The sequence below is a fragment of the Lissotriton helveticus genome, chromosome 1_1 (genome assembly GCF_964261635.1).
Source record: "Lissotriton helveticus chromosome 1_1, aLisHel1.1, whole genome shotgun sequence".
Classification (NCBI taxonomy): domain Eukaryota; kingdom Metazoa; phylum Chordata; class Amphibia; order Caudata; family Salamandridae; genus Lissotriton; species Lissotriton helveticus.
The window spans coordinates 1027215765-1027243230 of record NC_136057.1 but is presented as its reverse complement, the minus strand read 5'-3'; positions in this window follow the sequence as shown (position 1 = coordinate 1027243230).

The window sequence follows — 27466 nt, the reverse complement described above, 5'->3', positions numbered from 1 at the left end:
AGCAACTGTCCCACAGTGTACAATACAAAATGCCTTGAAGTCCATTTGAAACACAACATAGAAAACCCATAAACCAAATTGCATTAAAATAAACCACCCCCTCCTGTGCTCTGGTTGTTACATGATTCACATTTCGGATTATACGAAACATTACAGGTTAACCCCAACAGTCCATCCCCGAGCTTGTTTCCAACACTAGCTGGCAGTGTCCAACCTCTTAATAATCACAATGCTCTCTCCGATTTTGGGGGCGCAGTACCTGAGACTTTCCCGCGTCAATCTCGCTCGCCACAGTTGTTGAGGCAGTGGCGTTGTCACCAGTAAGGTAATGAACCATGGCACCTCAGGTGATCCGCTAGCCTATCATCACACCTCACTTTTTTATATGCGCCTCCTTTGCCCCAGCCCATTACCTCATGTCCCACAGCCATTCCACCGTCAGGAGGGGTTCAGGCTCAGTCATCTAATGGCTATACATCGTTTGGCCAGAGTCAGTCCAAGGAGTGCACATTTCCTACTAAGTTTCCTGTTTTTCTGGCAACCACTAACCCCAGTAGGCATTGTTTTAGTTCTCTAGGGACCAACCAGACCATAGCATTGTGCGGGTGCCCCGGGACCTCCTCTCAACAATGTACAATCTGAGGACAGATACAAATACATGAGAGAAGTCTGCTGGTATGTACACACAGTGTGTGCATCCCTCATTCCTCGAGTGGGTATATTGTGTGCTGGTGCTTGGGTAAGAGGTATATTTATGTACTATATTGTGTTCAGTGAGTTTAAATCGTGCACTGACCGAGACTTCCAGAACTCCCCTATGAATTCTAGTCCATTCCTCTGCCGTTATTGGGAACTCACTAACCGGTTGCCATGTCTCCTCAGTTTTAAGGGGAGGCCTGGGCCTCTCTGCCTGCAGGGCGTGGTATATTATGAGTATTATATATCTGACCACCCACTAGTGTCAACAGTGTGAAATAATGTAGGCAGAGTTGATGATGAATCCAGAAGGAAGTTTATTCTTCAGTATAAAACAGGAGTATTCAGTTACAGGAATAGTAGTTTATCAGTAGTAGAAGTAACAGCCCCACCATGAGGAGCATCCCAGCTGCTCAGCCCACACACTCCAACTGACATTACACTCAACCACTGTTAGACTTGGCACCATTGGCGTGAATCTCCCTTCCACTTTCTGCTGTTACCTCATCTGCTTTTGTTGGTCTTGATGCTTTGGGCACTTTGTCACTGCTGATCAGTGCCAAAGTGCAAGTGCTGCCTATTGTAGAATGATGTAATGGAATAGTGATTTCATGATTGGATATTTGATTTACTTGTCAGACCTTAGTTCAGTGTACCATGGGTGCCCAGGGCCTGTAAATCAAATGCTGCTGGTGGACTTGCAGCACTGATTGTGCCACCCACAGAAGCAGTTTGTAAAATGCGAGTCAGGCCTGCCATTGCAGAGCCTGTGTGCAGTCTGGGACTGCCATGTCGAGTTGGCAAAGTGCACCCACTTGCCAGTCCCTGAACCTTACATTTTCTACTTATTAGTCACCCCTAAGGTAGGCCCAAGGGCAGGGTATATTGTATGTAAAAGGAAAGACATGCCCTGATGTGTGTGACATGTCCTGATAGTGAATTACAGCCAATTTCGTTTTTCACTATTGCAAGGCTACTTGTTCCCATAGACCAGAATGGGCAGTTTGATTATAATATCTTATAATCCTAACTGCCCCAGTGAACAAGGTAGCAATTTGAGTGTAGTTAGTATGCCTGAACTCAGAATGTTAAAATACATCTATTAGTGAGGGTGATTTTTACATTCTATTTTTGAAAATACCACTTTTAGAAAGTAGGTATTTTCCTGCCTAACCATCCAGCATGCCTCTGATAGGTTTATGTATTCCATGTCTGGTTTGTGAGTGACAGGGGGCTGGAGAGGGCCTTGGCTCCAGCAGTCTGATGAGTCAGGGCTGGGCTGAATAGGACCTGCATTGACTAGAGAGTGGGGGGGGGGGGGCAGAGATTTGCTTTCAGTGACCTGAGCCCTCATGGAATAGAGTAGGGGGAGGAGATTTCCATTCAGCTACCTGGGCCAGGTCTGCTCTCAAAAATGCTGTCTCCACCTCCTGCCAGGAAGCTGCACCCAGGAGGAGATAACTGGATCAGACTAGGTACAGACACCCTCTGCCTTCAGAGACAAAGGATTTGTGTGTATAAAAAGGGGGATCCAGACCCCAGAACTTTAGATCACTTCTGGGAAATCAAGAGGAACCTGCCAAGGAGAATAAACTGGAGAAGCTGAAGGAGGATAACAGCCCCTGTGCTGTTTGCTGTTTGGGGTTGGCCTGCAGTGGTTACTTCTTGCCAAGGAAAGGAGAAAAGGACTTTGCTGTTTGCTTATTCATCTTGAGGAAGATCTCCAAGGGCTTGAACTGAGCTTGAGTTTGAGTTTAAAACATTTATTGAGCACGCGTACACCTGGCGGTTTCATGGGGCTATGAGGTACTGAGCCCTAGAGGGTAGGGAAGTCGAGGGAGATGAGGAGGGGTGGATTATGAAGGGAAGGCTTGTGAAAAAAGAAAGGTTTTTAGGGCCTTTCGAAAGTGGGAGTATTGAGTGGAAGATCTGAGGTGGGCAGGCAGAGAATTCCAAAAGGCGGGGGCAAGTGTAGAGAATTTCGTGCCCCCCCCACTTTTTACATCTGAAGCGTGGGACTGCCAACAGGTGTTGGGAAGATGAGCGAAGTTCCCTGGCGGGGGCATATGCCTTGATTTCCGCAGAGATAAAGGCGGGAGCTGTGCCAGCCTGGGCTTGAAAGGTGATACATCCCATCTTGAACTGGACTCGTTCTCGAATGGGGAGCCAGTGTAGGGACTTTAGGAGAAGCGTAGCGTGGTGGAATTTGGCCAAGTTGTAGACCAGGCGGGCCGCCTGGTTTTGAACCAGCTGTAAACGTCGCATGCTATAGGCGGGCATACCGCAATATAGATCATTTCTATAGTCCAAGCGAGAGACCACCATCGCTAGGACAATGAGTTTAAGGGCAGAGAACGAAAAAAAACAGGAAACTTTGCGGATGGTGCGAAGTGAAAGGAAAGAAGAGGACACCACCAAACTGACCTGGGAGTGCAGGGTGAGTTGGTTATTCAGTTTGATCCCTAACGTTTTTACGGAGGAGGAAGGGGATGGAGGGGGACCTAGTGAGGGGGGCCAGAAGAGAGAGGTCCAGGGACTGGAGCAACCACCTGTCAGGATCAACTCGGTCTTATCTGGATTTAACTTTAGGTGGTCGTAATTCATCCAGTCCCGGATGAAGATCATGGTGGACTGAAAATTCACCATGGACTCTGGGGATGGGGACAGGGAGAAAATAAGCTGCAGGTCATCCGCATAGTTAAGAACGGTGACTTCCATTTGGTGGAGGGCGAAAATAAGAGGGGCGATGTACAAATTAAATAAAAGGGGAGAAAGGGAGGAACCCTGGGGGACCCCGCATGGGACTTTCCGGAAGTCCGCCGAGAAGTCGCCCAGGCGTACTGCCTGGATGCGGTCCCTCAGGAAGGAGGACAGCCAGACCAGGGCCGAACCTCCGATCCTCGCCGCCTTGACACGAGAAAGTAAGATGGAATGATCAACCGTGTCAAAGGCGGCGGAGAGGTCGAGGAGGACCAGGGCCTGGGGATGGTTGGTGTCCATACCCTCTCTGAGGTTGTCAAGGACCGATAGCACCACTGACTCCGTGGAGTGTGCGGGCGGAACCCCGCCTGCCGGGGGGCTAAAACCCCGCTCTCCTCCACAAAGGTGCTAAGCGTACGGGTGACATGGCGCTCTAGTACCTTCCCTAGGAAGGGTAATAATGAAATAGGGCGGTAGTTGACAAGGGCGGAGGGGTCGGCTCCAGGTTTCTTTAGGATGGGCAAGATGGTGGCTGTTTTTAGGAGTTGGATAACAATGCCCTGAGAGAGTGAGCTGTTGAGGAGTTTGAGAGGGGGATGCACACAGGTGGAGTAGATATGTCTGAGGATGTGAGGGGGACAGGGATCCAGGGGTGAGCCTGATTTGACCGTCGAGAGGAGGGTAAGAACTTTTCTCCTGTCTGAAGTCTCAGGGACACAAAGACGTCACCACCAGCTCCCCCTGAACTCCCTTGCTGGGAATTCTGCTTGCAGGGAGGTGCCTGCTGTTGATTGGGCCTTTTGAGAGACTGCGTGTTGCTGGGAGCTGGAAGCACGACGCAACAAGGAGAAGTGTATTGCCACCGTGTATCGCCGCCGCGAGCAGTTGCCATCGTATCGCCGAAGAAGCGCTGTCACAACGCCAGCATGTTGCATCACCAGATAAGCGCGCCGTTGCCGCAGAGGTCGCCGTCGCATCACCGGAGAAGCATGTCACATGGCCTGTTGGGGCTCCAAAGATCATCAATTTTGCTGCACGGCCGTCTGGCGTGCACGCATCACATCCATGTTGTTGCATCGCTTCAAAGATGCCGTTTTGTCGCATCACACCGTATCGTCACATCGCATTGAGGTGCCATCTTGTCGCATCGTAACCAGAACGCAGTAAGAAACCAACGCATCACCTCTCCGGTAAGGAACTGACGTATCACCTCCCCTGCGCTGCAGTAAGGAACCAACGCATCACCTCCCCGAAGCAAGGAACCAATGCATCACCTTCACTGCGACCGTTTTGTTTGTGTGTATTGCATGATGCATCCAAGGTACTTTGAGAGTAAAGTGTCGCATTTATCATCTACATTGAACGAAGCTATTTCTACCATTTTAAAGTCTTATTTTTATTACAGTATTGTGGATGTTTGTTGTTTGGTCGTGTGTTAAGTCTAGTAATGATTACTTATTTTTCTACACTGGTGTGGTGTCCATTGTTAGTGTTTTCACTGTATTACTGTATGTGTTCACAAATGCTTCAAATAATGCCTCTGAGATAAGCCTGTCTGCTCATGCCAAGCTACCAAAGGGGTGAGCAAGGGTTATTCAGGAGTGTATTCCCCTTTCCCTGACTAGAAGCATGGGTCCCTATTTGGACAAAGTTGCAAACCATTGCCAACTAGAGACCCCCATTTCCAACAACCACATACACACACACAGGAACATTCTATTACATCACTCAAACTATGGCTGAGCAGCAGGGCACAGAATACAAAGGAAGGAAGAAATACCAAGAAGAAATGGATACCACACACCCACAGCATTTCAAGAGATTCCTGGTGTCCTGTGTGCAGTGCGCATGAAAGATTTTGCCAGTATTTGCGATGAAAAATAATTAAGAAATTGAGAACAAAGAAGGAATCAATAAAAAGTTGCACTCCTAGAATATGACCACATAATACATCCAAAGCCAGCAAAATGGCCTCCAAAACGTTGCTCTATGTAATTTTCTTGAGGAGATAGAAGTAGTAGCAAGAAATCTCACTTCAGTAGCTGATGTTAACTTCGGTGAACAGAAATCGCAAACGTACCAGAAGCTCTTTTCACAGTCACGTCAGGAATTTAAACCTGCATCCAGAGAACATTCCAACTCCCACCCAGCTCCTCAAGGCTTGTAGTAAGTAGCTAATGCCTGAGCCAGAGTTGTTTTTATTCAAATTGTAGACTGTGGAGACACACAATTCATAGAGTATGTCAGCGGGAATTTGTCCACTATGATATTTTTGTTGAGTTCCCTCAGGTCTATGCAGGGGCACACCTTCCAGTTGGGCACGTGTGCGACCACTAAGGGTGCCAGCCAACCACGCTCTCAATCGGGTCGATCACCCCGTTGTCTTCTAGCCACTGTAGTTCCATTTGCACTGCCTCCCTGCAGTTGAATGGGATGTTCCTTACTTTATGGCATACTGGTGTGGCTCCTTTCTTGAGGCAAATTCTACGTGTGAATTTGGAGAGCTTGCCTATTGTGCCTCCGAAAACTGCTGGAAAGTCATTTTTCCATGCTTCCCCCTCACTTGTCTGTGGGTTGTCTGTCATGAGTACTTTTGTGGCCCCACCCGGATTTAGTTGGATTCCTACCACCCCTTGGTCGCCCAGCCTAGTACAGAGGGCCCTTTTCCCACCACATACAGTTTTCCTTCCGAGGTCCTACCCTTAAACTCAAAGCAGAGTGGGCAAAAGCCTACCATGGAAATTCTCTCTCCCGTGAAGGTGACTGAGTGAACATCCGTGGGGTGTAGGTGAGCTCTTAAGGAGTGTACGAAGTCCCTCTAACCAAACGGTACGTTGGATGATGGTGTATGGTGACCCTGAGTCTGCTACCATGGAGACTTGTACTCCCATATGGACAATAAGCAAGAGGGTTTCTTTGTGCTGGTACAATCAATACCCAGAGCCTGGTCATCAATGCAAAGAACACAGTCCTCATCACCCTCACCCTCCACCCCTTCAGTGTCAGAATCCTGTAGGACACATTTTACAGAGGCGCTGCTGGGCTTGCGTCTACACACTTTCCCAAAATGACTCATCAGTCCACAATAGGAGCATTTGACCCGAACGGTTGGGCACTGTCTATCAGTGGCTGCGTGTGTGTGACTGCCACACCTGTAACAGGCATTCTTGTGGTCACCTGGTGCCTTGTGGGGTCCTGCCACTTTAGGTAGTGGTTTCTTGGTAAACTTGGTCCTGCTAGTGTGTGAGGGTTTGCTGTTGTAGGATTTGGTGTTGGTCACTCTGCACACTGTGGCCTTACTGCTCAGTCCTTTTTTGCAGCCTCAGTGCATCGTTTTGACAGTTCAGCTTTCTTGACCATGGCTATTATCTCATTGAGGGGTGCATCTCCGCTGACCCACAGCTTCTCCTGAATATTTGTATTGACCGTATGCATTATTATCTGGTCACGCACCAGGTCATCATAGAGGTGTCCGAACTTACACGTGACCGCTAACCTTTTCAGCGCCGCCACGTAATCTTCCACGGACTCTGTGTCGGTTTGTTTCAGTTGGAAGAAATTATAGCGGTCAACGGCTGTACACACCACTGGTTGGTAATGGCTATCCAAGTCATCTAGTGCATGTTGAAAAACATCATCGTCATTGGGGAGCCTGGTCTTCTTTACCATATGCTCGTACACTCTGAGCCCTTCCGGACCCAAATTGTGCAACAGGATCTTCTTCCTGCATTCGCTGGAAAAAGCTTCTTCCCCTTCATCTTCCAGAGCTGATAAGTAATTTAGAAAATACCCCTTCCAGTCTTCCCATTTCATAGCAGGTTCTCCTGGTTTTGGTAGAAAGGGGACTGGGTTTGTGAGGGAAAATGTCTGTGCGCACATCCTGACTGGGCGCCGGGTCCGTGGTTCACCCAGTGTAGGTTAGGGACGCTTGGGCGGCAGGGAGCTGAGTGGGTGAGCAGAGACTGTCCCACGTGCGTGGCCTTCAGGTGTATTTCCTTGACGCTCATGCGCAATGGCAAGGTTTGTGTGTGTATGCTCCACTTATCCACTCCCTCCTGGTATGTGGAGGTGTCTTGGGGTGTGACCTGGTAGACCACGAGTACAGATGATTCTTGTGGGCAATCTACCTGTAAGTCCTGCGCTGGGGGAACGTCTGCAGGGATTGCTAGAGGCAGCAGGTAGTAGTAGCGCAAGGGAGGTATCCCTGTGGGAGGACTCCTCTAGAGGCAGGTAGCAGGCACTCCTAGTACTCACTTGGTATGTGCTCCTGGCTAGGAACACATGGTGTGGGCTGCAGGGCTCTGGGCAGCTGTGCTGTGCACCGTGATATCCAGGCATCTCCTTGAGCTTGGATCTGCCCAGGGCTTTCCTGAACTTGCACTCGCAGACTCCTGTGCAGGGGCTGTGACTCCCCCGACGGTCTCACAGGTGTTCCAGCACGGGGCCCTGCTCTCTCCCCTGACCCTCTGCCTTGCTCTCCTGATTGGGACTGTGCCACGCAGGGCACCTCCGGCCATGCACTGATGAGCGCGGTTCTGCCCCCAGCCTCGTCGCCAGTTTGTAGAGTATGTCCGTTGGCCAATAACGACACAGACACTTATATGGGGCGCAGATATAGTTTATTCCCAGAGAGCGCCGGGGTCACTCGCTCACTGCCGTAGTACAGTGCGGAACTCCACCCTTTCTCCCAGCATGCAATTCCTGTGACGTGGTGAGCACGACTAGAGTGCTACACCACACAATTCAATTCATTTTAAACTTGACCTTAAGACATTGCACCTCGCTGTCACGCAACCAGAATGTACAAGAAATTCACAGCAACAGTGCCACGCCGGCATTTCAAAAGGCGACTCACAGCAACTGTAAGAAGACACACACATTAAAATAAGTTATGCTGCAGCTTACCGTTGCAATATCCAGGGTGGCATAAATCAAGAAGTCTTTGCACGTCACTATCCAAGTAGTGAATCACATCCTTGCCAGCATTAAAACCCTTAAACACCGGTTAGTGCTGCTCAAATAGTGCTGGCTCGTATAGTACATGGGCAATATCCTGATACATAAGGAACACAGTCAATAGCAAAACAGTTGCCCAGAAAGACACCTCACGAAGCACTGCAGGTGCTGACTCACCATTAGTATATCACACACACAAAGAAATGCCCCGTCTCACATTAGTTACGTTAAGATTTTTGCAAAGACCAAATAAACAGTTTCATTAGATCTGGTCCGGTATATTTATTTATACCTCTTAATCCTGTATTTTTCAAAAAAAGCAATTTTTCAATGACAGAGAAAGAAAACTTTCTCAAAATGTGCTTACAATACTATTCAATCAATAACTTACATGAAACATTACAAAACATATCTAAAACGATAACATAACAATACATCCAACAAACAATTCAAATCACAATTAATCAATTTTACAACACAATAGAACTTTTCATAGTCGCAATTTCTTTCTTATTTTATACAAAAAACAACAAATTCATTCGTAACAAGAGCAAGGCTTATTGTCACTTATTCTAAAGACACTAAGGGCCCGATGTAGGTAAATTAGATTTACCAATTCATAAATACCGAATTTTACCGATTCGGTATTCATGAATCGGTAAATCTACTGTAGGTTTTTTTTCGGTAAAAAATACCGAATCGGTAGGATTTGGTATTTACCGATTCTGTAATTACAGAATCGGTATTTGTCATTGATTCCTATGGGCCTTGAAGCCCATAGAATTCAATGGCAAATACTGATTCGGTAATTACAGAATCGGTAAAATTACCGAATTGCCAAGGGGGACAGGGTGTCACTTTGACACCCTGTTGCACCCCTGTTTGTGGCTTGTGTGCCATGTGGCACACATACATGCCCTTAGGGCATGGCATGTATGTGTGCCACATGGCACAGGTGTACATGCACAGATGTGCATGTACACAAGTATTCGTTATTTACCATGCAATAGTATTACATGGTAAATAACGAATCGGTAGGGGCCTGTGGCACTGTTTTCAGTGCCACCTACATATTGATTTACCGATTCGGTAAATTTACAGAATCAGTATTTTACCGAATCGGTAACTTTACCGATTCGGTAAATATACCGATTCTGTAAATTTTATGGCCCCTACATCTCCATTTGCAAATACCGGTCGGTAACGGCCGAAATCGGCCGTTACCGACCGGTATTTGCCGACCTACATCTGGCCCTAGATGTACTGATTGGCTCTTGATGGAACTGCCGACGCATTTCAGGTTCGGGTCATGAGTCCCCCAACCCTCATCAGGGCTCTGTTAGTAATCTGTTTAGGATGCAAAAAAAACGTATAGTTTTATTGACAACCTATTCGCCTCTTCTCTAGACCGTACCGTTTGGACTGAATGTATATATACCTGTATCTTTCTGTATGGGTGATCACTGGTGGCTTCTATTTGTAGATGCACTCCTTACTTCCAATCTCGGATGGTGCACCTCTTTTAATGTAATGAAGTCTAAAAATCAACAAAGTATTGTTTGTACTTTTACAAAATACTCATGACATTGTGGAAAGCTAATGAAGTTAGCTAGGGAAATCATACCTCCGTATGTGCGGGCTGGTAATGCGGTGGAGGAGGAGGAGTTTCTCTGTCTACTTGTTTTAATCCTATTTGGACAAGAGACATAAAGCGCTTTTAGCAACATTGTGCATGTCATTCGACATTTACGGTATCAATGTGTCGACTAAAGACATTCCTTACCTGTCATGTAGTCCAATGTTTAGTGTAGATGGGCTGCCTCGTCTGTTTTCCCACCGTGGTTTATTTCACCTATTTATACAATTGCATATAGTGAGGACTCGCGTATTACGATCGTAAACTTAACTATTTCTATTTTTAGAGCCTTATGTTATATGGTCAAAAACTGGCTTACCTGTTTTCTTAAAAGAAGCGAGGTGACGCCTCCACCTCCCGTCTTTTGGCCCAGCCGGGCCTCAACGATTGTCGGCCTCGCCTCTCTTTGCACTCGCGAGCTCGCTTCTTAACCAAACTATTCAATTGCTCTGCGTGAGAAGCGCAAAATTATTATCAGTCGCGGTTCTTGCCTTCAAAAACGTAACGGACACACTGTTGTGTTTATGTTGCTCCAATACCTGTAAGTGCGGTCTGCTCCGCTAAGTCGAGTCTACACTCTGCGTCCTCCGCTGCTCGTTACTAGAGCCGGCCGCCATTTTCGGATGTCTATAAAGATCCAGTTGTCCATTAGGTGCATTATGGGAGTTCGAGTTTCCAAAATAAGTGCCAAAAATGGTTAATCAAAATTCTTGCACCATTATTTGAAAGGGTTAATATAGGCGCTGCTGACTGTATAATTCAAAGATAGAATTCAATTGCGCACTCCCCCTTTTAATCACCAGGAATGAATACTACATACTTATTTGCTATTAATTGCTTGAACCACAGCTTAAACAAACAAGCAGTATGACTCCAAAACTCAGAGCCTTGACAACTCGGACATACTGTTCAGTCCAGTCGTTATGCAGTTGAATTTCAAAATCAAATATGCTTCTTTCTCAAGAAGCATTTTGTCAATGTCTGCGGGGCGCTGTACATTATTCATTGTAAAAAGTACAGACCATTTAAAGTCGTTCTCATTGTTGGACATTTCCACAAAGTGCTCGACTATGGGGGCAGTTAGTATTACTATGTAGTATTCATTCCTGGTGATTAAAAGGAGGAGTGCGCAATTGAATTCTATCTTTGAATTATACAGTCAGCTGCGCCTATATTAACCCTTTCAAATAATGGTGCAAGAATTTTGATTAACCATTTTTGGCACTTATTTTGGAAACTCGAACTCCCATAATGCACCTTATGGACAACTGGATCTTTATAGACATCCGAAAATGGCGGCCGGCTCTAGTAACGAGCAGCGGAGGACGCAGAGTGTAGGCTCGACTTAGCGGAGCAGACCGCACTTACAGGTATTGGAGCAACATAAACACAACAGTGTGTCCGTTATGTTTTTGAAGGCAAGTACCGCGACTGATAATAATTTTGCGCTTTTCCCGCAGAGCAATTGAATAGTTTGGTTAAGAAGCGAGCTCGCGAGTGCAAAGAGAGGCGAGGCCGACAATTGTTGAGGCCCGGCTGGGCCAAAAGACGGGAGGTGGAGGCGTCACCTCGCTTCTTTTAAGAAAACAGGTAGGCCAGTTTTTGACCATATAACATAAGGCTCTAAAAATAGAAATAGTTACGTTTACGATCGTAATACGCGAGTCCTCACTATATGCAATTGTATAAATAGGTGAAATAAACCACGGTGGGAAAACAGACGAGGCAGCCCATCTACACTAAACATTGGACTACATGACAGGTAAAGAATGTCTTTAGTCCACACATTGATACCGTAAATGTCGAATGACATGCACAATGCTGCTAAAAGCGCTTTATGTCTCTTGTCCAAATAGGATTAAAACAAGTAGACAGAGAAACTCCTCCTCCTCCACCGCATTACCAGCCCGCACATACAGAGGTATGATTTCTCTAGCTAACTTCATTAGCTTTCCACAATGTCATGAGTATTTTGTAAAAGTACAAACAATACTTTGTTGATTTTTAGACTTCATTACATTAAAAGAGGTGCACCATCCGAGATTGGAAGTAAGGAGTGCATCTACAAATAGAAGCCACCAGTGATCACCCATACAGAAAGATACAGGTATATATACATTCAGTCCAAACGGTACGGTCTAGAGAAGAGGCAAATAGGTTGTAAATAAAACTATACGTTTTTTTTGCATCTTAAACAGATGACCAACAGAGCCCTGATGAGGGTTGGGGGACTCATGACCCGAACCTGAAACGCGTCGGCAATTCCATCAAGAGCCAATCAGTACATCTAGTGTCTTTAGAATAAGTGACAATAAGCCTTGCTCTTGTTACGAATGAATTTGTTGTTTTTTGTATAAAATAAGAAAGAAATTGCGACTATGAAAAGTTCTATTGTGTTGTAAAATTGATGAATTGTGATTTGAATTGTTTGTTGGATGTATTGTTATGTTATCGTTTTAGATATGTTTTGTAATGTTTCATGTAAGGTATTGATTGAATAGGATTGTAAGCACATTTTGAGAAAGTTTTCTTTCTCTGTCATTGAAAAATTGCTTTTTTTGAAAAATACAGGATTAAGAGGTATAAATAAATATACCGGACCAGATCTAATTAAACTGTTTATTTGGTCTTTGCAAAAATCTTAACGTAACTAATGTGAGACGGGGGCATTTCTTTGTGTGTGTGATATATTAACGGTCCAGCCCTCCCTCAGCCCCGATAAGGACCTAACTCCTCTTGTGCGGGAATCACCAGTAGTAAGCACTTCAAGTTTAGCAGTGGAGTGATAGACATCCAGTCCGCATAGAAAATAGCTCACAAATGAAATTAGCTTGATGCAGTTAAATCGCCTTCAACAGTAGAGATAAATGTAGGTTGCTAGATGGGCTGTCTATCTGCTGATGAAGTCCAGGTTCATTTATTATTGTTGCTGCCAGCACCAGTTCCAGATGGCTTCAAAGTCATGTTACTTCAGCAGCGCCTTTTACAATGCCTTGGGATGAGGCTATCTGATGGAAACAGATACTGGTAGGGCTACCAGGTGCATTGAATCTTCTCAAGCTTATAGATTATATCAGAAGGACTCTTAATTATTCATCTTCAGTTTCAATCTTGTCTCGCCTCTGTTGTAGCAATCATTTCTCCTCCCCGGTTTCAGTTGAGGACTTTTCTCCGCAGTAGGCCCGTTTTCCACTTGTCGCCAGTAAAATAGTGTAGGAAGAGTTGATAAATTCAGAAGGAAGTTTATTCTTCAGGTTAAAATAGGAGTATTTAGTTACAGGAATAGTAGATTATCAGGTAGTAGAAGTAGCAGCCCCACTGGGAGCAGCATCCCGCTGCTCAGCCCACACACTCCAACTGACATTTCACTCAACCACACACAAACACACACACACAGGAACATTCTAGTACATCACTCACACTATGGCTGAGCAACAGGACACAGAATACAACGGAAGGAATAAATAACAAGAAGAGCAGGATACCACACAGTGCAACACGTGTCTGACTAGGCCCAGGAGCACCCGGAAAATCCACTCATATTTCTCGTGCCTTGGCAGCTATATTGTCATACTGGAAGAACTGACCCCTACCTGGGCCAAACGTCTCCATTGCCAGCTGTAGAGTGATAAACTGGCCCGATGGATATAATTTACCTAAGGTGGTACATTTCCCCTCCCACCAACAAGCTATGGATCCGAACAATTTGCGCAAATGGCCAGATTTTCTACACCTCCAGCTCTGGTACATAGGGAGCTCTGTTGAGCACCCAGTATGTATGGCATTGTCCCAGGTGTTCTATTACCACACAGCAGTAGGGTCCCCATGTCGGCATCCCCAATAGTACTAGCCAGTAGGGATTTCTCCCAGTTGGGCTCGTCATCGAACCAGTGTACTGCATGCTGTAGGTGCGATGCAAGGTAATACATTTCAAGGTCTGGTGCTAATCCCACCTTGATCCCACTCTAGTCTCAGTGTGGCAAGCCAACCCTGCATCATTTCCCCACAACACTGTATGTCCACCAGGAGCCTGTCAAGCTGCTGAAAGGCACTTTCGGGAATCTTTGACATGGTTCCCTGCAATACATATAAGCAACGGGCAGTACAACTATTGTAGTTAGGGCAATCTTCCTCATCAAGGAGAACTTGAGAGTCTTGCAAAATGTATTAGACAGTCTAAGATTTACAAACACAGTGTGGCACTGATGTACCAAGTGCAGTACATGCATGCTGAGGTAACAAACACTGTCTGTGTTTCAGGGCAGTCCCGACTCAGGAAATCCTTTCAGAGGACCCATAGGAATAATGCAGTTGTTGCCTGGTTCACATGTAGTCCAGAGAGCTCTCCAAATTCCTGCATCGCATTCAAAAGGATCAGGGCTGAACTGGCTGACTGATGCAAATAAACCATGTCGTCATCCGCATACAACGACATGACATGGGTCGTCTGTCCCATCTGTATTCCCAAGCCATACAACACCTGTCGCAACCTGCATGCCACTGGGCCATCGCCAAGGTGAATAGCAAAGGGGACAGGTGGCAACCCTGTTTGGTTCTATAACACAGTTGATTACCTGCACTCCCTCAATATCAACAATTTTATCAATTCTCAATCGTTTTGCCAACGGTCCTACCCTTTAATCCTAACTAGCCCCTGTCAGGTGTAGAATTCTCATCCAAAACACAAACAGAACCTGTTTGTGTGTGGGGCTCACTATTCACTTGCCCTTACGGTGCACTGCAATATGCTTCAAACTACTATAGTTGTTCCCACACTCTTCATTGTTTTAAAATATATCTTTGTAAGACATGTTGTAACCTAGCACGATTGTTGCTAAAAGTCAATTTTGCGTTATTTCTAGTATTCCCCTAATGAAGGTATCCTACCGAAATGCACTGGGAAATGTAAATACTTCAAGAACTTCATGTGCATAATGAAGAAATGAGAACATGAAAACAAGCACAAGAAAATAAACAAGAATGAATTGTTTAATATACTTTTTTAATGTTTTTTTAATGTTTCTGTGATGTTTTATATGATTTTTTTTTTTTGTTTGAATATGTTTATTGCATTTTGTCATTATACAACAGTACACATATGTAAGCATATCAAGTAAAAGGCGCTGTTACGTGGGTCATGATGTCCCAGAGTACATGGACCAACCCACCCACCCGGAGGCATGGCGGGGGAGAGCAAACCATATAAGTGCCCAGTTAGACCCCATAACACATTCGTAGTGCAGTAGCTGTTGTGTGCTACATTTACGCTCAGTAATGGCAGTGCCCAGTGTTGGCGTAGTAGAACTTCTGCATCGCGACTGCATACCTGAGACTCATCTCGTATAGCGCTCAAAATATACCATGACCGGAGAAACAGAGCAGTCATTCATATTAGCAACATATCACACATTTCAAGATTGCATTTGAAAACTACTAACTATACAAAACAATTCCAGATATATAGGAAACCATAAACCAGGTGGTGTTTGTCAGCGGTCATGTGTGTGTGTGTGGAGCTGGAAGTGCGGAGAGGAGTGTGACCCAAAGGAGACATAGCAATGGTAATGCTATGTTCGTAGGAGTCTTCACCTGTGTAGTAGGGTGTGAGGGAAGCGCCGCGGAGAGGGGGGGGGCAGGGAGGAGAGAGAAAGGGAGGGGGGGGAAGGTTGGGAGCAAGAAGAACGCTGGGCGTGTCATAGGCGAATATGTGGTAATCACTCACTCCACACCATTCCGGAGACACTCTTGGTGGAAGGCCACCAGGACACCATCCCACTCCAGCGCAATAGGGTACATCCGGAGACCTGCCGTCTCCTCCCGGTGCAGTGCCACACTCTCAGCCCTCGCCCAAGCATCCAGCGAGCGGCGCCACTGCACCGTTTGGGGGGGCAGACTATGTTTTCAACGCCTGGTAATGAGACGCTTCGCCGTTATTAGGCCCAGATCCCAGAACCTCGCTTGGACTCTTGTCTGCTTCGTCCTCTTAAATAACCCCAACAGACATCCTTCCCAAGTGTGTGGTAAAGTACCCCCCGTCGCCCCTGCCAAGACAGTCAACACTGCGGTCCAATATGGCTGCAGCAGATTGCAGGACCAGAGGACATGTAAGAACTGTGCATCCACTAGTCCGCATTTAGGGCATCCCGTCGTAGTGAGTCCAAAGTAGCGATTAATTTTGTCCGGGGACAGATCCGCTTGATGGAGCACATAGTATTGTATGATCTTGAAGCGTGCATTGCGTGGTACATGTAGAGCTCCTGCTAGCACCCCCGCCCACTCTTTGTCTGTCCAGTCCCGTCCTCTATCAGCCGTCCATTTGTCACGTAGGCGCTGAGGGGAGAATTGCGTGTGTGAATGTAACGCTTGGGATAACCAGTGCACAAGGTGAGAGCCCTGTCCCATCACATGTAAGTATTGAATGAGCAGGTGTATTGGCGGTTCCTCCGCTAGCGGGCCCCAAGCTTTCGTCAGTGTATGTAGCAGCTTCGCATATGTCAGGAACTGTCCTGCCGGCAGCCCCGTGCTGACTGTCAGTGTCTCGAAAGGGAGCAATGCACCCTCCTCAAACAGGTCGTCTAAGCTCTCCAAGTCAGCAGCTCCCCAGCAGTCCAGCAGCGGCGCCGCAAGCATCCCGGATCCCCAAGGCGTGCCTAGCAGCGGTAGGTTAGGCGCGTACGGTTTCACCGCGGCAGTGAGTTTCAGGCTTCTCAAAAAGCACCTTCTCGCCACCTCAAGGTGTAGTTGGTTCTGAACAGGCGGCTTAGCCAAAGGATGAAACAACGCATGTACCTGCGGGACTGTCAGGATAGTCGTTGTCGTGGCCGTATCACTCAAGTTACGTCCACTCAGCCAGTAGGCTACCCATTGTAGCTGTGCTGCCAGGTAATACAACTCATGATTTGGGACCGACAGCCCACCACTATCGGTCGCGGCATAGAGAGTTTTTAAAGCCACTCTGGGGCGACCTTTGTTCCAAATCAGTCGCCTATGTATAGTCTCTAGCTCGCGAAAGGTGCTAACCGGCACATATACCGGTAGGTTCGCATAATAATACAGTAGCCGGGGCAAAACAACCGCTTTCGCCAGGGCGATACGGCTGGGCACATTCAATGGGAGGGTATTCCAAAAGGAAACCTGCGCTGTAATCGAAGAGATCGCTCTCGTGAGGTTGCCGTCCAGGAGGTCTGCGGGGTCGCGATACACATGGACTCCCAAATAACGGAACACTGTGGGATACCAGAGGAGCCGCTCGCCCATCACCATTACGTCGCACTCCGGTACATCTGCTGCAAAAGAGTACACCCCCGACTTCGCCCAGTTGACACGCAACCCCGACATTTCGCCAAAGCTACTGAAAATGTCCGTGAGCGTTTGGGGGAAGCAGGTCAGGTCTCTGACATATAGTAATAGGTCATCGGCATAAAGCGACACCGAATGCATCCCATCCATCAACGGGATCCCCCAATTCTCGCCAGAGGAGTGCAATCGTGCCGCCAGTGGTTCCATCATGAGCGCAAAGAGCAGGGGGGAGAGGGGATATCCCTGTCTCGTGCCCCTGCGGACACAAATCCGATCTGAGAAAAGCTTGTTCGTTCGAACCCGCACCACTGGAGCAGAGTAAAGGAGCTCCACCATGCGGAGGAAGTCTGCACCCAGCCCAAATTGCTCCAACACCAGCGCCAGGTAGGGCCATTCCACGGAATCGAACGCCTTTTCAAGATCAAGGAGCACGCACCCCGAGCGGGGCCACAGGGTCACCGCCAGACTCTGCACTCGGAACAACCGTCTAATATTGTAAGACGTGCTGCGGGTAGGGACAAATCCGTTTTGGTCCGCGTGCACTAGGGTAGGGACCAGTGGCGCCAGCCTCTGGGCCAACGCCGATGCCAGCTGTGATGTTTTATATGATGAAGCTGTTTAATGCATATTGATATGGAAATCAGAAACATTTGCTGAACCAATATTTGTTAAGTAGAGAAACAACTATAGTAGTTTGAAGCATATTGCAGTGCACCGAAAGGGCAAGTGAATAGTGCGCCCCACACACAAACAGGTTCTGTTTGTGTTTTGGTTGAGACCCCTGTTGGGTTCCCCACTGTAGCCGAATACCTCTGACATGACACACCCCATGCGCACCCTTGCCAGAGGTTATGTGTTGAGCAGTTTTATCCAGGTGACAAACTTGCGACCCAACCCCATTCTTCCCAACACTCACCATATATACTCCCAGCTAACTGAATCAAACACCTTCTCGATATCTAGGAAGGCAAGGGCATATTGACACTGATCTAGACAGGGCGCATGAAAGATGTGCACCATCCTCCGTAGATTGCAAAGAGCATTTCTGCGAGGGATAAGTCCCGACTGGTCAGGATGGACCAGTTTCGTAGCTCGCGGTACAAACGTTTTACCAGTATTTGCCTGAGTGTCTTTTGATTTACATTTAATAGGGACTGAGGGCGGTAAGATGCAGTGTCCAGTGGGTCCTTCCTGGACTTGTGTATTAGCATTATTAGCGCTTCACACAAGGATGCAGGGAGCAGCCCCTTCTCCAGGGCCTCCTGGTACACCAAACGTAACTTAAAGGCCATAGTCTCTGGAATTGGCCAGTAAAGTCAGTTGGTAGATCATCCCCACATGGGGTTTTAGCTATCTTGAGGAAATCTAAGGCCTCTTATATCTCCTGTTTGGTTAAAGAGCACTCTACTCTGCCAGATGAGTTCCCTCCAGCTGCGTCAGTGAGTCAAGGTAGGCTACCACCTTATGAAACAGGGTAACGCCGGGCGACATGTACACCCCCAGGGGTGGTCTGTCAGGGTCTTGTTAATTCCCTGTTGGATATGGACCTCTCACCCCGTCGGATCCCTAATCATCAGTATTGGTTTTGTGTGACGTTCATGCTTTTCCACTCTGGTCAATAACTTGCCTGGTATATCTCGCTCCATATACAGTCATCGCCTTTAAGAAAGTTGTACATGTTTTTCCCGGTGCTCCCACAAGCAATGGGCTTGTTGATTTGCTCCCCCCCCTACTCCAGATGCACCATTAGATCTTGCAGCAGCTCAAGGTTGCCAACTTTTCTTCCTGTAACATCAGATCATTCTCCAGTGTTTGTAGGATACCTGTAGTGGTTACCATGGCCACTCCCCTGAGGACTACCTGCATGACATCCCATTCCATTGCTCTGTGCTGGGTACTCTTCCAATTAAGGGTAAAGTAATGGGTTGGGGAATTTGCAATCATTCCCCTATAGATGAGGTCTGTGAGGGACTCTGGCCACATCTGCCACAACGGGACCCGTGGCACTTTTCTGGCCAAAGAGTAAATCAAAAGCAGGGGTGAGTGGTCCGAGATGTAAGAGGCCAAGTATGTTGTGCCCGTCACTCTTTGTGTTGTCTTCACCTGTGTGAGGAAATAGTCATGCCTACTAAGTGTATCCACCACATGAGTATAGTAGTAGTATGTGCATGTTTGTGGGTTCTGGGCTTTACAGGGGTCCACCAACCCCACGCCCACCTCATTTGTCTCAGGGCTTCAGTCATATTTGGTTTAGTGGCCTGTCGTGTGTGGGGCCGGTCCATATCCCCATCTAACATGCAATTAAAATGCCGGGCTACAATCATCTCCATGGGCAGAAACCCCTGTGCCACCACCAACTCCTCCCCAAAATAATCCCCATCATCTATGTTGAGAGCGTATACACCAAACAGGCAGAGGTCTTGGTAATCTAGTATGCAATGCAGGATGACATACCACCTGTCCGGATCTGCACACACACCCAATTTTTGTAACAGGACACCAGGGGCCACCGATATATCGGCTCCTCGTGAAAGCCAGATTAATAAGTTGCACATACCTGCCCTCTCCACCTCTAGCGTAGTGTACCTATGCAGTTGCCCCATATGTGATTTTTTTGCAGCAACGCAATCGATATCCAATAGCGTTTGAGGTATGTGAAACTGTTATAATATTTCTCTGGACTGTTAAGTCCCCTGGATTTTTTCTCAACGACTGGCCCTCATTATCCTCCAGGCACTCATCCATGTGCATGGCACTACAATTTAATATGTCCTCCTCAGCTCTCAAAGACTTGACTTCCTTTTTCAGAGTATCCACATCATCTTCAACCACCGTAGTCTATTCCGCAACTTCTCATAGATCCAGGCGTAGGTGGTTAATCTCACTAGCCATTGAGTCTATAATCCTCCCCAGAGTCCGGGAGCCCAGTATCGCCACCAGGAGTTCCGCAACAGTGGACCCTCCACGGGTTCACCTGTGGGTTGTTCACTGACCTGGTGTTCTGGCAGCACCTTCAGCATTGTCACAGTGTATTGGGTGATTTTGTTGGCTTGTAACGGTTTTGCCCCTTGTCCTTCTCCATTGTCAGCATCTATCAAGCTTTCTTCTCACCAGCAGGTACCACCTGTCCGCCGCTTCATCAGTACAGCTTATTCCTTCTTACACCCTCTGAGGCAGGTCCCAGGGTTGTTCTTGTTTCAGGGCGTGGCCCTGGTGGCCCTCCCAGTTCACAGACTGGCAGATCGTCCCCACCAGCTCCAGCCGTGGCATAGGTTCCCCATTATGCCACAGCCAGTCTTTCCAAGACCTGTGCTTCTCCAGCTAGCACCTCTGATGTAGGGCAGGCCTCAGGTACGGCCCCTCTCACCTGCGCCTGCCTGCACACATCCTCTTGTTGCTTGGGGTAATCTGTCCACTGGGGGCCCTCATAGGGCAGGAGAGCCCCCTCCACTGGCCTCATCTTTTCTCTTCCGCTTCCACAGAGGTCCGGCCCGAGGGCTTCCAGCATAGCTGAGGGGGAAGGGTTGCCTGTGAGGCAGCAGTAACGTTCAGAACACGGGCTCTGTTTTTGCAGCTTTTAAATACTTACAGAAACTTCCAAACCTTAAACAAGCATTGGCATAGCCAATAGGTCTCTTCTTTGGGACATTATAAGTGTTTAGCCATGCAAGTGTTGATGTTGCACCAAGGATATTGTGCTGCATAATTAAATACTGATAAGGTCCCAAAGGCAAGACCTATTTGCTATGCCAATGCTTGTTAATACATGTAATGTTTGCACTTTTTCTTCACTTAGCACTTTAGACACTTAGGGCCAGATGTAGGTAATTTTAATTTACCACCTCTTAAATACCGATTCATAACGAATCGGTATTTAAGAGGTGGTAAAATAGAGGGGGGGAGATGTAGGTATTTCAGATTTGGTAAATACCGAATCGTTAAGATTCGGTATTTACCGATTCTGTAAATACCGATTCGGTATTGCCCATTGATTCCTATGGGCCTTGCAGCCCATAGGAATCAATGGGCAATACCGATTCTGTAATTACAGAATTGGTAAATACCGATTTTAGCAAGGGTGCAGGGGGTGTCACTTTGACACCCTCTGGCACCCCAAAAATAGGCATGTGCGCCATGTGGCACACAGACATGCCCTAAAAGCATGTCTGTGTGTCACATGGCACAGGTGTGCATGCACACATGTACATGCACACCTGGATTCGGTATTTTACCACCCAATTGGATTGGGTGGTAAAATACCGATTCTTAAAGCCCTGTGGCACTCTGACATGTGCCAGCTACATCTGCATTTACAGAATAGGTATTTTACCGAGTCTGTATTTACCGATTCGGTAATTTTACCGAATCGGTAAATACAGAATCGGTAAAATACCGATTCTGTAAATGCATGCCCTACATCTCAAAATCCAATTACCGGACGGTAACGGCCGAATTCGGCCGTTACCGACCGGTAATTGGCCACCTACATCTGGCCCTTAGCACTTTAGTCTATTTAGAAGGTATGATGCCCTAGATGTGGATCAGGCACTGGCCGTTTATCACAGGGAGTGGAAGAAGTAATTGAGCTTAATTGTGACATTGTACAATATTGCTCAAGTGGTCCAGTGAGAGTGAGACCCCTCCCCTAAATTTTAGGGATCAAATATATTCACTATGAGAATAAAATAGTGGTGAAGATTAGGCGTATCACACCGATCACTTTGTGTTGGTTATAACAAAACTGCATAGTAGTAACCTGAATAGGATTGATTTTAGTGAGTGTAGGAGGGTCACCATGAAATCTGACAATTATTGCACTATAACAAAGTACTTTAATGTATATACCTTACATGATATAACAAGCGAAGCAGAGGATTCTGGGATGATGAGTCCATACCGTGTAGGAAGTAATTCATAATGAGAGTTGTGCACTGACACAGCAATATTATGGGGCCTAAGGCTAGAGAAGGTTACACACACAGTGTCTTTTGAACAGCGATGAAACATTGATTATAGGGTTGCAGTGCACTGTGTATTAAACACATCATAGATCTAAGCGTCAGGAACAGTCTGTGGAGTTGGGGACAGAGGGTGCAAAGATGTTGATGAGTCAGGCACCTACCAAGAGATATAAAATGAAAGAATGTGATTTAAACACTCTAATTTTGGTGATGTTTTATACTATTCCCTTTGAAAAGTCCATGGGAATTGACGTTGACTATTTTGCACACAAGTGTAAAAACGCTCTGAAAATATATTCTTTAACAAATTTGTACACTGTTGTGGGATTTTACCACTGCAATATGTACATCAGGTTAATGAAATTATATATTAGCTCTACCTAGTGAATGCCACAGTGTGTAAAAGATGCATTGTCACTTTTTTCTAGTGTTGTTCGAACTTTACTCACTCATGCACTGTCACATTAAATTAAAAAAAGGTATAAATAAGTGAAAAAATGGCAATGCAACAGGTTTGACAAAGACTGCTTGTGCAGTCGAAATGCGTTACCTGAAACACCGTGGCTTGACAATAAAATCCTGTTGAAGCAATCCTGAGCGTGCTGGAGTCTGTTTCAGAATTGGGAACCGTCGTGTTGATCATTTTGAGTTTGTCATCCTGTGCCGAATTTCAGCACACTTCCTCGGTCAGGAGCACCCCGAGGAATGGAGAAATGGTGAAACGTTGAACAAGGATACACAGCGCGGAGCCCCCCTTGTGTCGACAGGCTATTGCGGAGCAGCAGTTGGAGGCCGCCTGAGAGCCGCTTGACAGGACTGGGTCCGGAACAAGTGGTAAGTCGGTGGTCGGGATAGTGAAACTGACAGAGGAAAGCAACATTTGTTTGCGTAGTGGGATGCTTAATTAACAAGGATTTGGAGAAGAGCCACAATACAGAAATATGGAGTGGCTTAAAGAAAGGGAAACTGCAGCTGAACAATTATTCAGCGATGCAGAAATAATTGAAGAGGATGTAGAACAAGCACAAGCGTGCGTGGCAGCAGGGGGAGGGTGGAGAGAGGAGGGGGCCTGCGCGATTCCCAAAAGTGAAAGCATTTCACTTGCAAGATCGAGCAGCAGCAGGAGTGATAATTGCTTCCATGTGGCGCCGCGCACTCCCGCAAGTGAATCGCCAAACGTGCACGCGTTGCCATTGAAGGCAATGGAACGCGTGCTAGTTTTTGGCTGAAAAGCCGAAGCGATTGCTAAAGGTCTTTTTGCCTATGCAGCGCAAGCGCGCTGCGAAGGCGGGACCTAAAAAGAAATCACAGAGTCACAAGGTGTTAGGCTAGACAGCCCTGGTTGTATACCCGTAAGGTGAAGCCCACAGCCGGCTGTAGAGTACAGAGATGCTAAGGTCTCAGTTAGTTAACCACTGTGCCTGTCTTCATAACAATACCTACTTAGTAACTTTCGAAAAATAAACAAGTTCTTTGTGTGACCATATTACCCCAGCACAACTTGCATACCACGCAGTGGTGCAGAATTATGGATTCTTCGTGGTCTACCCAATCAGTTAAAGTGCAGCGTGCATTTTCGGTGCAAACATACTTTGCGACACTTTGCGAAATCAATGTAGAAATTTAGGGCTGGCATTGCAGCAGCAAAGTGGAGAAGCTGTGAGGTGAAGCAGAGACTTTTTTAGTACTGGGATGGAGAAATGTGAAATACAAGGCAAGTTTCTTCTTTAACAAAAGGCTATGCCATTTGAACAAAAGAACTGAATTTTGTCTTTTAAATGACACTGCATCAAAAAAATCACCGAGTTGTGATCTAACGTTAGGTTGATCTTGTCATGTCCACCACCCAGCCAAGGATAGACTCAACAGCTATTTTTATAGCAAGGAATACACATCTGGTAAAGCTAAAGCTTATCTTGCCTATGGATGTTTAGTGAGGGCTCCTGAAATAAACACATTTTTTGTCACAAGCTGTCAGTCACTTGTTTCTGATACAGGGGTCTTTGGGTGAACACAGGAATCTAGGGATTTAACAAGCATGGCTGGTGCTACTGTTGCCACAGTCCAATATTCTTTTGTTTACATACGCGTCTTATATAGCACCATCATGTCACTTATGATATGACTGTATCTGGCAGTGGATGTGGACATTCTCTTTATATGCATAGATCAAAATGCAGATAATGTTCTCTTGTTCTTATACCTGTTTCTACCCTCCCCTAATGAGCCCATTTTGCCCTTGTCTGCACATCTGAATCATTCTTTAACTCAGCTCTGCATTTCTTCTTATTGATTTCCTAATTCTTTCAAGTCTGCTCTTCTGCCCTCCTCTTGCCCTCTTCTTCGGGTACACCCTTCACACTTTCCTTCCAGTCATTTTTATAAAAGAGTGGGATGAATTTTATGCAAATTTCATGTTTTTGTCACTGGACCACGACTCCACTGAGCCCCCTTCTTCAGGCCTGGGCGTAATTCAAATTAGTGGTCCTTTAGCACATTAACATGGGTGGTAGAAAATGTGGCATGCCAATGTCACTGGTGACGTTTGTGCCTAAAATAAATAAACAAAACACAACATTCCCTTCACATGACTCACTGTACTGATTTCCAATCTGTCCTGGAAGTATGAAAGAGAGCTAATTTGAATCTTGAATCCTATTTGGGGCTCCAGGAGGCTGGATACATTCTCTTGAATATCCCCCTCTGTCACTGATTGTGCATGGATTACAAGAATGGGCAGTGCTCGGGCAGGCCATGGGTAAGGACAACTCGGGACCTAGTTTCTATGTTGTGTGTCCCAAAGTGCCCAGGATGTGGATCTGCAGGTTTGATAGGCCTCCCCTGCATGACAGGGATATGGAGCACTGGCTCTTGGTCAGAGGGTAGAAGCCCCTGAGCTCTGTAACATGGGCCCCATGTCACTCGGAGCCTGGGGTGGAGACCTGGGAGACCTGCCCTGCTTGCCCAGGATAAGAAGCTCTAACTGGGCCTGGTCAGAGTACTGGCTAGGCCCGGGGTCAAAGCCCCAAGCCCTGGCCTCCCTTCTCTGGCCTGCCATGTCACAATGTGCCCGAGATAGGATTCCACAGGCCCAGGGAGTTCTCCCATGCTTGTTTGGGTTCAAATTCCCTGACCAGGCCCTGGGAGAGGGCCCCCGAGGGCCCTGGGATGGAAGACCCTGACCCTGACCCTGTGCTCTGACCCCTTGCCCACCATGCCTCAGAGTGCATGCTGACAGGGACATGCAGGTCTGGGGATGCGTCCCATGCTTGTCCGGGTTCAGACGCTTTTACTGGGCCCCACGTCAGAACCCCAGTGAACCCGCAGGAAGAAGCCCCACTTCCCGGGCTCCATTCATCAGCCCGCCACATCGCAACATGCCTGGGACGGGGTTCTGCAGACCCAGCGAGGTCGCCTCTACTTCTCCGGGTTGATAAGCTCTGACTGGGCTCCCGGTCATGACGCTGGAGGGCCCTGGGCTTTGTTCCCTTGCCCACCGTGTCACCCATGGGGACCAGTAGGCCAGAAAGGACTTCCCTGCTTTTCCAAGATAATCAGAAGCTCTGACCAGACCCCAGGACAGATGGAATGGAAGGCCCCGGCCCTGGGCTCTGTTCTCTGGCCCTCATGTCTCAAATTGCTGTGGTCAGGGGCTTGCTGAGCCTGGAAGGTCTCCTACACTTGTCCAAGTTCAGAATCTTTGGCTGGGCCCTGGGTCTGCATCCGCATGGGACCTGGGGTGGGAGTCCCAGGACCTGTGCTCCCATCCCCAGTGCCCTGTGTTGTAAAGTGCCCGGGACAGTACCCCACAGGCCGGGGAGGCCTTCCCTGCTTGCCTGGGATAGGAAGCTTTGACTGGGGCTGGCCTAAGAAGCAGTCCCTGGGTTGGAAGCCCCCAGACCTGAGCTCCCTTCTCCAGCCTACCATGTAGCAGAGGACAGGGGCCTGCTAGCCATGGAAGGTCTCCTGTGCTTGTCAATGTTCAGAAGCTCTGACCTGGCCCCAGGTCAGAGTCCCGGCAGACCCTGAGGTGGAAGCTCGAGGCCCTGGGCTCCTTTCTCCTGCCTGCTGTGTTGCAAAGTGCCTAAGATGGGGTCCCACAGGCCCCCCCGTAGGCCATCCTTACTTGTCCAGGATAAGGAGCTGTGACTGGGCCCTTCATCAGAGCTCCAGTGGTCCCCTGGGTTGAAAGCCACTGAACCTGGGGTCCCTTCTCCGGCACAAGACAGGGTCACAGAAGATCTGTTAGGTCACCCCTGCTTGTCTGGGTTCATAATCTATGACCAGCACAGGTTGGTTCTCTGTGAGCCCCCACCCCCCAATAGCCTCTTGCCTGATTCTCAGCTCGGGCCTGAGAGCCCAGGCCTCAGAGTCCCTGTGCTCTCCAACAGCAAGCAGACTTGTTTTTAAAAATAAAACACAGCACAACCAGTTGGCTTTTGTTAGTTCCGGGCATCTATTTGTACGTCAAACGCTCCTATAGGGGTCACAGATGCCCGGTTTACCCTGAGAGTCCCTATGAGGACTCATTTGACTCTTCAATCCCAGTGAAGGCAACAGGAGATCTGTGAGTTTTCTCTGATGGCTCCCCGTCACTCCTTGGGCACAGATTATAAGAAAGGGGTAAGTCTTGCTCTGCATAAATAGGGTCAGTGTCCTCGGACTCCCTTGTTGCCCGATGGATCTCACGCATGTGCTGCCTGGGTCTGGTATGCCTTCCAACCCAGTCCGATGGGCCTTTCCTCCAAGCTTTGCTTCATGGAGAGCAGGCAGAGATATGAAGCTGACATCTCATTGCAGGACAGCCTGCTTGGAGATGGTTTAGCCAGCCCTGTACTGTGATCATGATGGCCGGGGTGATTTGGAAGTCCTGATAAAGGCTCATTTGAATCTCCAAGCCCAGTGAGGGCTCCATGAGGTTGGATGCATTTGCTCCAATGGGTCCCTTTTGCTTGGTGTGCATGGATTACAAAAAAAAGGAAAGTGGTCTTCCTCTGGATTATTAGGCATTAGGTTTGAGGGACCTCTGCTGTCCTTCAGTCTTTCTACCCAGGTGCTGCAAGGGCAATGGGCAGCCAGTCTTCCATCCCTGACTCATGGCTCTTTCCTCTGAGCCTTGCTTCCCAGAGAGCAGGACGGGATGCAAAGCGGACATCTCCATGCAGGGTGACATGCTTGGGGCTGTTTTAGCCAGCACTGTACTCTGATTGATTGGGCA